We start from the raw sequence: 17,743 nt of genomic DNA, 5'->3' as shown, positions 1-17,743 counted from the left end.
ATTCTGAACTCAAACTGCTGGGTGAACAGCGAGTGTTTAAGATTTGATCTACATATTTTAAAAACTACACGGGGAACTAGAACTGCTATGGAAAGAAATGTGACAGAATGTAGAGCGGCCTTTGCAATGTGACATTTAGATGGCGGTGGAAGGATGTGCACTTCCAAACCTATTAGATTTTAGACCTCGCAGATTCTGTAGCAGAGCGTGTACCGATCACCACAACACGTGCAAGCCTTTCTACAGAAATACTTCCGCCAGCATAGTGCCTTCTTACCTATACCACCTCATAACTCCCTCTTCTGGCACACTCGAGTATTGTCACTGCCTCATTAACTGTATCTGGTAACTCTGTGACATCAGCTTCTGGGCGACATTTATACAAGGGCTAACTTGCTGACAACTAGGCCATGCTCGGGCTAGGAGCCAACAACAACGTTTAAAGTCTGCCACCAGCCAAGACTTTTTGGTTTTACAAAATGTATATGTATAATAAGCATATTGGGGCTTTCAGCTAGCCCCCGTCATGCATGTATGTGTCTATTATGTCATTCACATTTTTCTTCCGTCCATTACAGAATGCACATGGGGCAGTAGATAGCCCACTTCAGCCACTGGCTCCTTTCTGTGTGTAAAAGAAGACATTCTGCTTTTTCACAAGCTTCTCATCCATGCACAGAGTAGTCCGCTTCAGTGTAAAGGACAGCTATGGCAATGTGTGATTTTTGAGATCTTTAAAATATTCTCCTTTTAGCCATTGTTTTGTTTATGAGATTGACAAGGGCCTAGCAGCTTCAAAAAGTTTTGCAAAAAACACATCATTCCAAAACAATCACAGACAAAGGCAAAAGGCTGTCACCCAGCACCAGACCTATCAACGTAGCCATTCCTTGTTTCGAAAAATGCTTTCAGACTATAGAAAGGGGCACAGAAAGTGACGAGTGAGGGCTGCTCGTCATTTATGATGAGGGCTGCTTATCATTTATGGTCTGAGGTAATTGAAAACAAAATCACTTTGAAAAAAAATAATTTGACTCCTGCTAACTCCTTTAAAATACAAATAGGCTCAAAGATGTGAATGCTCTGCTTTTTGTTAACCTTTCACTTTCCACTTCCATTCAACAAATTATAACTTGAACACAGGAGGAAAATGAGTGTAAGTATTTCATCTCCATCTGTTTCTAGCAGCATCACAGGCACCAAGATCACTTGAATGGGGGGTGTGATTTGCATTTGTGGTTAAGTTTTATATCGTCTGGATTCCTTGCTAAATCAGGTTTAGAGGGGAGAGCTGACCTGATCAATAAATCAAAGTACCACCCATGTTATCATAAGACAATTTTCTATAAATGTGGTGGTACTTATGAAACATTTCCACCCAAAACTCCTTCTGACGCAGGACAAGAGTCCATTGTGGTGTAAGAATGGGCAGTGAATAGGCCCTGTGATAGCTAGTAGGGCACTTTACTGCCCATTATAGCACTGTGAATGGCTGGGTTGGCGAAATCTTCTTTGCAACAACGTGTCTTGATGTGGTAGAATGGAATAATTCCTCTCTTAATATTTACAAACATGTTGAAACCCTACCATATAGACATACCTTAATCTACAGAATAATAACATAAAATGAGCCCGCAGAGGGCATTAAAGGGGCCATGAGGAATCCTTTGAGACCACAAATCAAGTAAGTCCACTTTGCCCACACACAAAGAAAGTTTCTAAGACAGCATACTGTACATACCAATGACTTACTATAATTTAACCTGCGTTTTTTAGGGCGATATAAACACATTTGATCATCTAGCTTTCTATTAACTAGAAGCCTTCATTTCAAAACTAATCTCGTCACCATTAAAATGTCCAGATTTAATCACTGGCATAATTCCCTCAATCAATGAATAATATTTCAAAGCTTCCTAAAGTGTCTCTTGGCTTAGCGGTTAGTTGGACATAACGGATTCATGCAGAGTTTTCACCAACGCCTTAAATTTTGAGGCATGATTATCATAAGTGTATATCTTAAAACATAGATGAAACCACCACAGTATAAATGTCAAGATCTAGACTGAGAATGAATGTTGGAATGCTAGAAACAGGAGATCAGATAATGTGATTGACTGCACTCCGAATGTGGATATCTACATGGGCAAGGAGTCCTTTCTGCAAATGAATACCTTTTATGGCTTTTCATGAATGGGTGAAATTCAGATATGCATTTACCCTAAACATAGGGTTTTAATAATGTCCATGACACCAGTCTGCCTCTACACTAGATTGTGCTTGATGGGACACAAATAGTTAGTGAGGTTCAAAATAATAACAATCCATTTGGGCACCATGGTGTTTAACACCCAATTACAATTATTTGGAGCATCATGAAGTCTACCTAATGATTTATGAGGACAAGGACATTTTGTTGCCTATAACCTACCCACAAGCCTTAAAATGACAGGTGTTATTATGGATAGGAAGAAGCATATTGTGCCATTTTGAGCCTGTCTCGAGGGAAAACATGCAGTCTGAATATTTGGAACATGAAGTGGAAACCCCTTAAAAAGTTAACTTGCTTCTCTACAAACACATCAGTCTAAGAAAAATACATATCTGAACTTCTGTGTAACCAGTTCCACTTGAAATAGTTTTTTTTACTTTAAAACAAGAAACAATAATAATTAACAGTCTACAATAAATTTCATTCAGGGAAAACAGCACGGTTCTAAGGAATAACAGTGAATGTACTCCTTTCATAATAAATATATATAAATTATATATAGAAATCAAAATTTAAAATGTATAGCTTTTCTACTTCTAAAACTAAGAACCTCAGCACTCCTCATTAATGTGAGAATTTTCACACTCTCTAAATGTTGATGTCTCCATTGTCTTCCCAGTAATAAACATGGTATGCTCAAACTGCGGTATATAATGTTCTGACCCAGACAAAGCTAACTATCAAAGTTCCAGTGTAAATTATGGGATCTATCCTCATTTATTTTATAACTAGTTATCACAACAAATGTGTGAAAAACCTTTGACCATATGCACATGTTTTGTAAAGGTGATTGGAAATGCAGAAAAATGTCATCAGCATGCAAGCAATCAAATTTCTAATTGCCCTATAAACAAAACATTTATGGTCAAGATAGTTATTATGTATCGCTAAAGACTCTTGCATACAGTAAATTAAGGAAGATGAGATGAGACAAAGCTGTCTCATTCCCACAGGTACTTTAAAGATCCTATATAAATGAATTCTGAAGACCAGATTTAGGAGGTGGAGGTTTGTTTAAAGATTGCAGTGAACAAATGCATTTGATGAGAGGCCATACTCTGGCCACCAAAGACATTTATATTAGACCCTCTATAATGGACTTCTCTACTACAATGACTGTGGTTGAGCCAAAGTCACTGGTATGACGAATATACAGTATAAGTGCTTGTAGGTAAATATGCATGTATGCCAAACATCATGACAAGAATATCAGGTATTGTATAACGCCTGGCAAAAAAGATCTTTCATGAATACCGGGCCCTGTTTTAAATATTGTTTAGTAGAGTGCTTACCTCATAAACAAAATGAATAATATGTACAGTGCATTTACCAATTATTGATTGATGTATGTCATGATGGCATCATGAGATTTCTATGCCGTAGTACAATAATTGCATTTCTATGGGGATATACATCTTTGATGCTGAAGCACTTTATATATTTTTTATTAATTACACATATTGTGAAGTCTTTAATTTTCTTACTGTGGTCCAACTTGTGTATGTGAGAAAGAAAAGAAGCTAGCTGACAAGAACCAATGTCATAAGAAAATAATTTTGCTTGGTCCACTCTTATATGGTTGACTATAAAAACAAGCATTAAAAATGCAATCGGTCTCGCCTTTAATTAAGTTAAAGCCATTTGCTTTGCTATACATTACCATTAGGAAAGCAAATGGCTTTAACTTAATAAAAGGCGAGACCTATTGCATTTTCAATGCTTGTTGATTAGTGTTAAGTCAGCAGCGAATAATGAATTTTCACTGCTAACCGTTGGGAAAACAAGAAATCTAGTATCTTTCCGGATGTAGGAAAGTTATAGGGGGTGCTTTGCCGCCTTTTCCAGCAAACGGAACGAAAGTGAAGGGAAAAAAGCAGTCTGGTGGCTTCAAAAGGGTGGGGGGGAGGTGGGGTGAGGGGGCGCACGTCTCATCATAAACAGAAACTAAAGGATTCTGAGCTGCGAACACCCCAGGAGTGAAAGGCTGCCGAGGCGCGGAATAAAGGGGAGAGCCGAGCCAAGGGTTTGGATTGACTCTAAGAGCCGTGAACGAGCCGGGCCCTGGAACGATGTGGCAAGTAGATCATGCAACGAACACGTAAAAATATTATATTATTAAGCAGAAGCTTTCAAATAATTCCTCCCTTGTAGATCCAGCGGGCTGGCTGTATGAGATCAGGTCAGGTCTGAAAGTACCAAAAAGCGAACGGCTCCCATAGCTACCTGTGGGGGTATACTGCCCTCAGACACTGCCCTGAGAGCTGTGGGGTATACCGTCCTGAGAACTGTAAGGGTACACTTCCCTTGGATACTGCCCTGAGAGCTGTGGGGGTATACCACCCTGAGAGGTGTAAGGATATTCTGAGCTCATGTATACCGCCCTGAGAGCTACATGCATATGGTGCCCTCAGAAACTGCAGAGAGTTACATAGATATACCGTTCTCAGTGGTGCGCAAGTATAACCCCCTCCTCTTGAGAGCTGAGTACGTACACTACGGAGGGAGGGGGAAAGAGAGCGAGAGAAGTGAAAGAGATAAAAAGAGAGTGAGAAAGAGAGAGAGTGTGATAAAGAGAGAGACAGAGAGTGTGAGAAAGAGAGAGAGTGAGTGTGTGTGTGTGAAAGACAGTGAGAGAGACAGTGAGAGAAAGAGAGAGTGTGAGAGAGTGAGAGAGACCGAGAGAGAGAGACAGAGTGTGAGAAAGAGAGAGAGTGAGAGACAGACAGAGAGGGCCCGATTCACAGAACTAACTTAAGACAAAATCCTAAACTTACTACCATTTTGGTATTCACAGAAGGCACTTACTCATTTTGGTATTCACAGAAGGTACTTACTCATTTCGGTATTCACAGAAGTTAGGAGTCCTAACTTTAGGACTCCTAAATGCCTTCTGTGAATACCGAAAGTCTTAAAATTAGGATTTTTCTCAGTTTAGTAGTAGTATAGTTAGGACTCCTAACTTTAGGACTCCTAAATGCCTTCTGTGAATACCGAAAGTCTTAAAAATAGGATTTTTCTCAATTTAGTAGTCCTAAGTTTAGGACTCCTAACTTTAGGACTCCTAAATGCCTTCTGTGAACACCGAAAGCCTTAAAATTAGGATTTTTCTCAGTTTAGGAGTCCTAAGGTTAGGACTCCTAACTTTACAACTACTAAACTGAGAAAAATCCTAATTTTAAGGCTTTCGGTATTCACCTAAGGCATTTAGGAGTCCTAACTTCTGTGAATACCGAAAGGAGTAAGTGCCTTCTGTGAATACCAAAATGAGTAAGTGCCTTCTGTGAATACCAAAACGGTAGTAAGTTTAGGATTTTGTCTTAAGTTAGTTCTGTGAATCGGGCCCAGAGTGTGTGTGTGAGTGAGAGACAGAGAGACAGTGAGAGAAAGAGAGCGAGTGTGAGAAAGGGAGAGAGAGACAGAGAGAAAGTGGGGGAGAGAGAGAGAGCGAGAGAGGGAAAAAGAGAGAGAGAGTGAGAGACAGAGAGAAAGAGAGAGAGAGAGAGAGGGAAGAAGAGAGAGAGGGAGAGAGATTCAAAATACTCAGCCTTTACTCCTGTTTCCACAAAACGGAGAGTGACCCAAAGTCTTACACTGCCTGGGGCTGAAAGACCAAACAATGCGCAAAGGAGGTTTATTATATTTCCCCAATCAGTGCCTAATTTGAGCACGTGGCGGCCACCAGCACTTATTTTTGGAGACCAGCACTTTTATTCCGCATCAGAAATTTTCCGAGTGCAAGAAAAGGAAAACACATAGATCGGAAACAGGAGGAAGAAAAGAGAGGCAACACTGTCCCAAAGAGAGAAAGCAGGAACCTGCAATGCTGAGAAAAAGGGACAGGGGGTGCCTGGGGGTGAATTAAAGACTTCCAGCCATTGTATTTTAGGCACCGACGTTCAATTGCAGCAGCCGCCGACTTCTGAGCAGAGCCTCGGGCACCGACAGTCTTCCTTTCCCAAATTAAGCGTTGGCCCCCGTAGCAATCTGCAGTCAGTCAGAGAACGTGCTGCGGCGTTGTGACATGTTTGTCTGCGTTGCATGCCTAGATTTTCTTTAATCCAGAATAATACCCGTGGGATAAATCGGAGTGCCTTTCCCTTATGTGCATTTCATAATGTATACCAAAGTGGAGGGCCATCTACTTGTGGTAACACGGTAATGATTGGGAACAGAATATTGTGCGCAGCTGAGGAGCTAGAAGGAGCTCAGATGCAGGGAAATCGCTGCTCGAGACCTTGAAGTAGAAGTTAACAGAACCGCTGGTCACAAACGGATCGTCCCCTCCTGTCACTACATGTTTGTGACCCCGGACACTGTGGGCTTTGCGGTTTTGTCCCTGTTGCACCGCCTTCAAAAAACACGCACACAAGTTACAGAATAGTGAAAGAAAAAAAAAAGCTGACACGATTCAAGCACAGCTGAAGTGAGATCACTTTCCTCCCTCTGAAGAGCAGCTCGGGTGTGAGAGGGAAGTGCAATGAGTCGGGGCTGCGGGTGACTGGCCGGAGCACACCCTGCGCTTCCAGTGGATCCGCGCTCGGGGTAATCCTGCTGTGTGGTTTGTCAGCAGTGCCGAATGGTCCAAGTCCTTTGAGAGAGCAGCGCTTCGAGCACCAGGAGCAGGGTGCTTTTTGGTAACTGTCTCTGGCAACATTTCCACTGGTTAAACTTGGTAGACCCTGCTGTGCAGTTCGTCATTAGCACTACAAGGAGGCATACTGTGGAGGAATATGGTGCCTCGAGCTTCCTGACACCCATGCACTGACGAGCGCAACTCTGGGAAGTTTGCTTTTGGGTGGGGGAAAGGGAAGGGAGGAGCGGGTACATTTGCCAATGAGAAGCCAGCTTGTAGCATACCCGCTTCACTGCTGTTTTGAAGACTTTTCTTATCTGCTTGTTAAATAAACAAGCGGATAAGAAAAGTCTTCACGACAGCCGTGAATCAGGCGAGCCAGTCCGGGTGGGCCGGACCAAAAAGCCAAAGGGAGGCAACGAAAAACCCTCCTTTCCAATGGGAAGCCAGCGTTTACCATAAACGCTGACGCTACTCAATGGAAATGAGGGGGGGGCTCGAGTCCCCTTCTCGAAACTGACTTGTTGACTATAGCTCTCGCAGGCGAGGAGCGCATGCGCGCTCCAATGCCAGGCGAGACCTAAAACATAATAGTTGTGTATCACCAATTGCCTTGGCTTTTAGACAAAACTACCATTTAATGAGTTAGAATCAATCCCAGCAAAGCGATACACAATTCTGATAGATATAGAATGGTTTATTTGTCTGTTTTATTAAGATGCATCATTGAGAAAGTGTTTTCAGCAAGTGTTGATCTGGAAAGCTGAGAGTTTTCTTTTTGAATGTCAAAGTCAGTGCGAGTATCAGTTGTATGTGGGACTTAAACTGTTTAAAGAGAAACAACAGCCATTTTCATTTTCAGAAAGAGAAAAGTACTTACCACAAACAGTGACCACAATGACCTTAGGTATTTGGTGGAATGTTACAAAGGGTGGAGTTTATGGTGACTTTAATACTCTGATGGTATGGTATGAGACAAGCGCAGCCGCCATAATTCATGTTTATTTTTAAAGTCCCTAGTTTAATCTGTGGTATTTTTAACATGAGCGTAAGGGGCTGAGTTGAGACGTGAAAGCCTTAAGGAGATAACATAGCATGGTGGGTCCACACAATGCTGAAGTTTGTAAACCTCTTCAGTACTAAGAATACAATTGCCCGACAGAGGCCAAACAAGTGTTTTTAAGTCAAAAGAAAGAAGGGTAGAGACAAATTAGGTAAACTAATTTGAAATCGATTATGGGAAGTGTTTAGAAACTCAAGCACTCCTTTAATAAACTAGAAAAACTGTGACTTGCATTTTGGGCAAATGTAACATATTACAAACATTTTTGCTTCAGCTATCTTATCTGACCTTCATTCTCTTCAGATCCAAAATCAATTTGTCTGGAAGGGAAAAGGTGTTTAGCATTCCCCGAACGAATGGCTAGATGAACACCCCTCTGGCTAGGAAGGTGGTTGGAGGACATGTGATAAAGAGCCGTAGAGAGTAGAGAGGATGCTAACTTTGAAGTCTAGCAAGAGTGTAGAAGAACAACTCATATTTGGGCAGTGGATTTACAGCATTGACAAGGATGTGTCAAAATGCTACACCATGATATTTTTGTAGATGTTTTCTAGTTTAGAAGACGTAAAAAAGTTAGTTTTTCTGGTGTTTATGTATACAACTAAATAAACAAGCATTAGAAATGCACTAGGTCTCACAATTTTTTGAGTTAGAGCTATTGGCATAGCTCAACAGCTACCGGACAGAAATTGCCACTTTGCGTGTGCTGAACAGAGCATTGCTCAGTGAAATGGCCTGAAAGCCTAAAACAATGTTGATAACCTACAAAATAAAAAGGCAGATCAGGATGACCAGGAGGTACCACAGACATATTGGGATGAAAAAACGCCAGCAAACAATGAGTGAAATTGCCTGGGTGTGACCCAAACATGCAAAGGCGGGAGAATCCGACCCAATGCACCAATAAAAACCTCGGATTTCTAAATGGCACAACAACGAATTCATGGGCATGCCAAAAGTCGCTAGAGGATATAACAACAGGTCTTGCAAAGAGCGCATGCGCGCTGCCTAGGCTCGACCTAAAATTGTGCATGTCTGTTGATGCATTGTGTCGCAGTCTTGTAATTGATCACATATACCTCTATTCGCATGAGGCAAAGCACCCCTAGGCCTGTCATGCATGGCATGTTTGCTCACATATTAAGACACTGTACATAATTTGTGAAAGATTACATGACATGTACCTCTTTTGGGAACAGTGAGAAACCCTATACTCCCATCCCTTCTAAGACCAGTCCTAATATAGCACATCTGTCTTTTTCTTGGTAATTTTGACTTGTTCAGCCAGACACTTTAAACCCTGGCTATATTTTCCAATTAGTCTCTGTTTAAACATCTGTCGGTAGACTGCATTTAACATTAGCTATTTGAGCAAGGCACAATTTGATTAGCCCTTCTGAACCACAGCCAAAGTCTGCAAAATAATAGCTCAATTACATTTTGTTTTGCTTTCATTTGTCTTATAGTTTCTGGAGTGTGATACAGTTGCTAATAATCAGGTAAACTAATTCCTTTAAAATGAGGTGTAACTATACTTTCATGACCTTTGGAGCATATGCTTAATAATCTGTTCCATCTTGAATATGTGAAAAGGAACTAAAACATTGAAATTAAATGTGTATCTTATTTTTGCCTTCAGGCAGCCTTACTTTTATTGCTTGCAGTGCACCGAGACTCCAACCTATTACTGTGATATTTTAAACAGATTAGTCAAATAAAATAGCACATAACCTATATTCACAATATAAAACGTTTGCAACAGCTTACCTAGAGGTCCAGCCACGACTACAATGTAAGCTGGCTGTATACACATTCCTTTGAAGTATCACAATTTAAGTTCATAGTCAGGGTTGGACTGACCTATAGGGCAATCGGTTGATCTGACAGGTCAGTGTGTGGGCCGTTTTTTTTGGCTGTTTGTCGGTCTGTTTTATGGTCTGGTGGGACTGGTTTTATTGTTGCTTTTCCTGAGATTAAAACAAACATTTCGTACATCAAGCTCAAATCCATGCAGTTTTTCTTACCTTGCGAACCATTTATACAGTGTACATTTACAAGTTCAAACCTGCCCCGATTTCCAAGCATAGGCAACTTTTGTTTAACTTCCTAATTCACTAGTGGGGCCACTTTTATTTTGGTGCCCAGGCTATCAGTCCCAGTCTGACCCTGTTCACAGCACTGCTCGAAACCCCCTTAGTGCAGACACACGGAGTCTGTCTGATACCCATGTGATGCACCTCACAACACGCTGAGGTGACCTCCTACTTCCATACAACCATGGACACTGATTTCAGTCCTGGAACAGTATAATGTTGTCATTTTCTGCCCCACTCCAGCAGGAAAGTGAGCTCTGCTCTTCTTTTTGGCATCTTTGGCACATACTTTAACTCAAAATATCTCTGAGTTAGTGTATATTTTGATAACCACAAAACTCGAAAGCACAAGGCAGCATTGCCTCTTTCTTTTCATCAAGCTAAACATGCACTAACTTGCACTAACTTGAAGATCTTTCGAGTTAATGTATGTGCTCAAGGCGCCAAAAGAAACACATAGAATCCTTGCTTGTTTCCACAGAAAACTGCATACTAATATTGGGCCATATGTATCAAGCAAAATTGCGATCGCAAACGCCGAAATTCACCGAATTTCGGCGTTTGCGATCGCAATTTTGCTAAGTGGTATGTATGAAGGCAAATCTGCGTGCAAAATAAGGAATCGCAAAATTTGCGATTCCTTATTTTGCAATTGCATTTAAGGAATCGCAAATTTTGCGATTCCTTAAATGCAATGTAAGAAGCACCCAAAAAGTGTAATTTGGCCTTAAGGAATTGCAAATTACCACCAACTACAGGTTGGTGGTAATTTGTGATTTCTTTCAACAATGCATTTTTTTGCATTTTTCAAAGTGGCATGTGGCGCACACACATGCCCTTAGGACATGTATGTGCGCCACATGTGCACCCATGCTCATTTCAGGGGTGCAACAGGGTGTCCTTTTGACACTCTGGCATACTTGAAATTGCATTCTCAATTTGCGATTCTCTAATTGAGAATCGCAAATTGAGAATGTCTTCCCATTCATTCCTATGGGCCTTTAAGCCCATATGAATGAATGGGGAGGTATTCCTTAATTGCGAATTGCAATTTGCAATTCGCAATTAAGGAATATGTAGGATTCGCAAAATGTATTGCAAATCCTACAAACATAGCGTTTTGCGATTCTCAAATAGCGATTCTCAGAAATTCGCTATTTGAGAATCGCAAAACCTAACATTGATACATATGGCCCATTGTCCCTAGACTTTCATCTGACACTCTATCGCGTTCTAGGTGTTGTAGTCACAATTTTATTCCAGGGAGATAATTAAAATAACACAACTGGAAGCTGTGATTTGCAGGTTAAAAGCCCAGGACTGAAATAGTGTCCATGATAACATGATTTAAGATGGTTAATCTACAACAAGGTATTGAGAGGATCTGCACATTGGTGATTGCGGAAGATTGTACAGGACTATACCAGCTGTTATTCTGTGCTCAACATCGGATTCTGTGTAGCCTAATATTACGTACTGAGTGCAAATACCCAAAAATATGACATAATAGTGTGCGTATGTTTCAACAGACGCACGTACACACTGCCGGTTACCAAGCCGTAAAGATGGAAACGAGTACCTCATAAAACGTTTGAACAACAGACCTAAGACAGACTACTGAACAAATGTCAGCATTTAAATTTTTTTGTTACATTGTGGAGCCCTGAAGAAGTCCTTTTGCGTGACAAAACGTATCGGCTATGGTCATTGAATTTTAACGAAAAATGAACGACTTTGAACAAAAAGAAAGAACCGAGAACTGGGAGTTTTTCAATGTGCACACTGATACTGTTTTGATTACTATGATACATTGTAGAGTGCTGAACCTACTGTGTTGATACTTTATTCATTGTCTCTCTTCACTTTGAGTGACAGCATTCTGCTTATGTATAAGTTCACTTTATCAGAAGTAGTTCACTTCATTTCCAGGGCTGGTGGGCCAAACTCTGCTTTCATTTCTACTTTCGTATAACGTTTTATTTGAATTTATATTTGCTACATATTATTTTAACAAAAGACACACAAATGATGGATGGAATGCAGAACAAATCAAACATTCACCACAGTCAAGATATCTGGGTTAAATTCATTTTTCTTTTGCTCATCATGTCACCCCAGTTTATACCCAGCCATATGCAAATCAGTCTTGACCCTGCTCCTCATCGGTACAGTCCAGCCCGACCTGCCAAGCCAGGTCCTTCCTGGACCAGAAACAAGCATTCTGGTATTATTTCAGGTCACACCTACCAGTCTGGTTGCAAAAGACCTATTGTGAACTTACAGTGGGCTACAGTCTGCCCATTGTATACCTTTACTGTACTTCTCACCTGCTTTTATCCTATGTGATGGTGTGCCTCCCTCTTGTTGGGTTTGTCCCTGCACTAGAGCACATCCTCTTTATGGTCCTTTTGAAAGACAGACTTGTATCCTTCCACTACTCATATTAGGAGCTACTTTTTTTGGTCTGATTTAGCACTCCATGTGTTTTCTAGTTCTCTCTCTCTAGTGTGTTGCCTCCCTTCTTTGTGCTGTGTTCCCCACCACTCGCAGCTTTTCTGTAAAAGTACAGCAAGAAGGATGTTTTTGCTGGGGTATGGTGGAAGAGGAGATTTTAAGGGTTGTTTTTACTTTTTCTCCTGCATTACACATATTGCACAATGCTTCTATTCCACACTAAAGATTTTATTGCTCTCAAGGAAGGGCCGTCTGCTGCCCTTACGCACCTGGAATTTGAGACAGGTAATGTACTTAGCTTCACATTTCTCCTGGAGGCCCATAAATCTCTACCTGGGATTCTAAATGATGAATAAATGAGTGAATCCTGTGAAAAGTGTATCAGACCTCGGCAAGCACTTCTCTTTAAATTCTGACACTTCCCTATTCTTTTTAAATTCTGTTCAGTTTCCTCGGTGAAAAGTATTTGAAAAACAAACTATGAAGTTTGTAGAGATTAAAAGCATTCATTTCAATGACAGTTTTGAGATACCGCTTGCTCCAGTACTTTGAAATATTTCTGTTCCTTTACTTTTGTTTTTAAATAATACCTTACAGCAATTATTGGCAAAGCTTGGCACTTGCTTTATAACGATAAGAGCTATTGGCTTTGCCAATGCTTACTTATTTATTGTTTTTTAAACATATGCACACCACTTTTAGATGGTGTTAGGTTTACATGTTCTTGCTTTTAAACTTTCATTGCCTTATTCATATGCCTACAAAAATGAATACAAGATCTGTGGCTTACAAAAAGACAGTATTCTACCAAACTTTGAATATCATAACTAGGCTTTCCTGTTTAAGGTTTAAACCAATTATAACTTATAAAACCCCACCAACCCACATTCAAAACACCTACACAATTGCAAACCAAAATGCCGGTCAAAGAAAGTAAAGTGGGAGAGAATTAGTCCTTTTTGTGATTTTCTGAAGGGGCAAGCACAACATAGCTTAGTTATAGAAGGTAGCAGCAAGAAAGACTGGTCAAAGATTGTCCTGCTTAAGTTTTACTGACATCCCTAAACAACAAAATATTGTTTTTTCTTCCTTTTGTCTCCTCAACTTTTGTGTGCTTGGATTAGAGGTGCAGGGTTTAGAGACATGTTTTACGTGTGATCTAACTATTTTATACACTGTAGAGGATATAGGAATGTTAAAATCATACATGATCGTGTGCTGGTGTTTAATTCTTTCACTGATTGGTGAAATAGCTGGCTCAAAAGAATCTTGTCCAATATGCACTATCAAATTTACCTACAGACACAGAATAGTAAAACCCTTTGATACATCAGCCTCCTTTTTAAACAAGTCAATCTTAAAAGCAGGTTACCTGCCAAACAAGCATTACACTTCAAATGCAAGGTGTAGTGACAGATACCTGTGAAAAAAGTGCTGTTACAATGCAAATGGAATAGTGGCAAAAATATTACCAAACCTTTCCTCATACCAACACAATTCAATAACAGCTAATTCTGGCATTTTACCCAATGGCACTTTACTGCTGGTGCTTTTGAGCCTAAAGCTGCAATTTTAACAGCAACATTTCAAGTCCCAGAATACTTTTTGTGATGTCTGTCAAAATGTCAGGAGTGACTGAAAGTGAGACATTTTACAAAGGGACATTTGAAAGTTGTTATGAAGGTCCACACAACAGCAGCACCACATTAAGATAGATAGGTAAGATTGCAGAAAGACACTGGTGAACATGCTTTAAAACATTGAGTTTCAGTTGCATTGGAATGCAGGGCTACAAATTAATTTTGAATCATTTAAACCTTTAAAGGATTCACAAGGTACTATAGTGTTGGTATGGTTGACCACCCCTACAATGTCATAATATTCAATAATGCGTAGGTGAGTGGTCCTCAACTGTGTCAGGAAATGTGTTTATTAAAACATTTCAATATAGCACTCTTACTTTTTAATACATTAATATCCCTGTAAACCAGAAAGACTCCTGATAGAGAACGTGTGAGAGGTAATGAGATGTGAAAGAGTAATGAGGTATGAGTATTAGTGGGAGTGCTAGATGCACACTTTTTATGCTTGAAACTATGGATGTCAATTGACCAAAACACATACCCTTTGACCTTAATGACATAACTGGAAATTATTTCAGATGACTCTTGACCCTGGTTGTTTGCCAGGAAAACTTGTCACATGGTCCTAACATTACAATAATTGAAATCACTGAAGTTCCATAATAAATGCATAATTAGTGTAACAGTATAACAAAGACTAATGCATATTTTAGATACCCCCATATTATCGTGCTGACTTGATCGTTGAAAGTTTTTGGGCATAATACATGCCCTGAATTATAATGAGCAAGCATAGCAGGTAAGCCACACCGATTTTAGGGGGTTTCCCTCCCACAGAGAAAATGTGAAAAGAATGGGGTGACATAGCGCATTTTAAAGTACAAGTTTCACATAGATTTGCTAAAATGCTAATAACATTGAAAGGACACTCATTAAATAATGAAATCCTTTTATGGCGTGCCAAGCCTATGAAACCTGCCATTTGCCAGGAGAAGACCCAAATTATTTTGAATGTGATATTGGTGCCACCATGTCACAAATTAACTCCATTGTGCGAGGTCCAGCACTCTGTCACGGGAGACCCCATATTCCATGGGTACACCCTTATAACAAAAATTACAAACAATATCCAAGTGCCATAATGTAAACATTTTCTGTGTCCATATACCATAGATGACCCTTGTGTCAAGAATTACCTCAGTTTGTCAGGACCAGCATTTTGTCATGGTTGCCACCCTCCCTTATGACATATTGTCCCTAATTATGCTAACAAAACCTCCATTGAGCTAGAGCTACCACTGTGCCAATTGTGTACACATGCCAAGAATTTCGTCAAGTATGCCAGTATTTTTCCACGGATGCCCTATATGCCATAAATTACCTCTAATATGCAAGTACCAGCATTTTATCATTGGAGCCCCTTATGCCAAGAGTTAATCCCAGTGTGCTACTGTCAATATTTTAGGACAAGGGTTTGTCACATAAAGAATTTTTGCCAGTATGCCAGTGCCAGTATTTTGCCCTGGGTGTCTCTATGAGAGAATAATTACCATCAGAGTGCCAGCGACAAACTTGCAGGTATGACTTCACAGTCTTGCTAATACTCACATTTACTCATTCACAGTCATTCTCACACTCACACTCACTTTTAAACCCCCTCACACACATTCTTATTCAGTCTCACTCCCTCACTTGCATTTACTCTTAATCTTACTGTTAGAAATGGGCTCTTGAACTGGCAATGGTTTGCACCCTGTCCAAGTGAGGAGCCTCACTCTAGTCAGGGTAAAGAAGTCACGCAGCTAAGATAATTCCTGCTCAAGCTGGGCACGAGCAGTTAGGCTTATCTCAGAGGCAATGTGTAAAGCATTTGTACATACACACAGAGTAACACAGTGAAAACACTACAAAATTAGTCCACACCAGTTTAGAAACATAGCCAAAATTTACCTGAATAAAACAAGAACAAAATGACAAAAATCCAACATACACAAGTAAAGATATCACATTTCAAAGTTTAAATCAGTTCAGTCCATAGAAATATATGGATGAATCACTCTTAGCACAAAGTACCTTGGATGCATCAAAATTCAAAGATGAAACAGGTGCAGGGGAGGTGAGGTGAGGACCCGGAAAAGCAAAGTGATGTGTCGGTTCCTACATCTCTGGGGAGGTGATGCACAGGTTCCTTACTATCAGTAACTGGTAGGTGAAGTCTTTAATAGCCCTGAGACTTCTTAACATGAGGCAAGCACACACATGCCCTTGGAGAACCTTGGAAGCAGGATACAGAAAGCAAAGTCCAATCCTTTCACTCCCAGGACAGAAGCAGCACACAGAAGAGCAGCACAACAAAGCAACAACTGTCCCTCCTACAACACCCAGCTCTTCTTCCTGGCAGAATGTCCTCAGTCCAGACGTGTTCTGATTTGAGAGTGTCAGAGGTCCAATACTTATACCACTTTCTGCCTTTGAAGAAAGCAAACTTCAAAGTAAAGATTTTGTAGTGCACAAGACCCTGCCTTTCCCTCACCTGGCTCCAGCCGCACTACAGTGGGGTGGAGACAGCTTTGTGTGAGGACAAAGTGACAACTCCTCCCACTACTCTAGCTCAGGAAGGCCTGTCAGCCTAATGATAGCCCATTAGGATATGCAAGTCTGTCTAGAGTGAATGCACATGAGCCCAACTGTCATCCTAAACCAGACGTGGGTTCTACAGACAGGCAGAGGCACAGAATGGTTAAGCAAAAAATGCCTACTTTCTAAAAGCTGCATTTTCAACCACACAATTTAAAAACGGACTTCACCAAAAGATGTACTTTTAAATTGTGAGATCTGAGTGGGTGCACTTGCCAGGTCAAAATGACAGTTTAAAACTGCACACACAGGTACTGCAGTGGCAGGTCTGAGACATGTTTGCAAGGCTAGCGATGTGGGTGGCACAATCAGTGCTGCATGCCCACTAGTAGCATTTGAATTACAGGCCCTGGGATTTCCCTGGTGTGGGAATACCAGATCCGATTTTTCCAACTGGCAACACTCACTGGAATAATCACAAGAGGCTTTAGCTGCAGCCACAAACAAAAAAACCTCATTCTCTGGCTTTTTTCTAACAAGGGTTAATATACAATGCTCCCACCCTCCATCATCCATCCACCCACGCCCATTTACCCTCACCCAGAGATCCCTGCATACATTTATCACTGGTTCGGAGCAGGTGGTAAATGTACGCACTAAACTCCAAGGAATTGAGAAGTCTGTGATTTTATAACTAGGAAAACAAAAATTGGTTACACGTGGTAATTCCCTATTACTGAAAAAGAAAATCGGTTCCAAGATAAATTCACTATTACAGGGGGTTTAAAATGCAATTGCACAGTACTGGGGTGGATTTACCATATGATAACGATAAACCTGCATGCGATTGTGCCCTGTCTCCAGTACCATATAGCACCTAATCAACCTTTCTCTGTTCATACTTTCTGAGCTCAAGTGTAACACTGAGTGCCAGTTTTAGGGAGCCTATGCTAACCTAGTGATCTACAGTGCAGCAGATTTCACCTATAAGTATCAAAGGATGGTCCTGAAAATGGGTAGTGAAAAAATCACTGCACAAAAAATGTAAAAACCGGGGAAGCAAGATGGCGGCTGAGGCTGCTTGAAGTAGTTGTAGCAGCACTTCGAACCGTGAATGGAAACATAAAA

The 17,743-nt window shown here is 40.6% G+C and overlaps 1 protein-coding gene across 23 annotated transcripts in view; it reads right to left on the bottom strand.

Moving 5' to 3' along the window:
• Positions 1-17,743, bottom strand: part of FOXP1 (forkhead box P1) — a 1,129,017-nt gene that overhangs the window by 237,537 nt on the left and 873,737 nt on the right. The window lies entirely within an intron of this gene.

Source organism: Triturus cristatus, chromosome 9 (assembly GCF_964204655.1).
Source record: "Triturus cristatus chromosome 9, aTriCri1.1, whole genome shotgun sequence".
Classification (NCBI taxonomy): Eukaryota; Metazoa; Chordata; class Amphibia; order Caudata; family Salamandridae; genus Triturus; species Triturus cristatus.
Note: the sequence above shows the minus strand (reverse complement) of the source record. Positions and strands in the feature narration are given on the sequence as shown.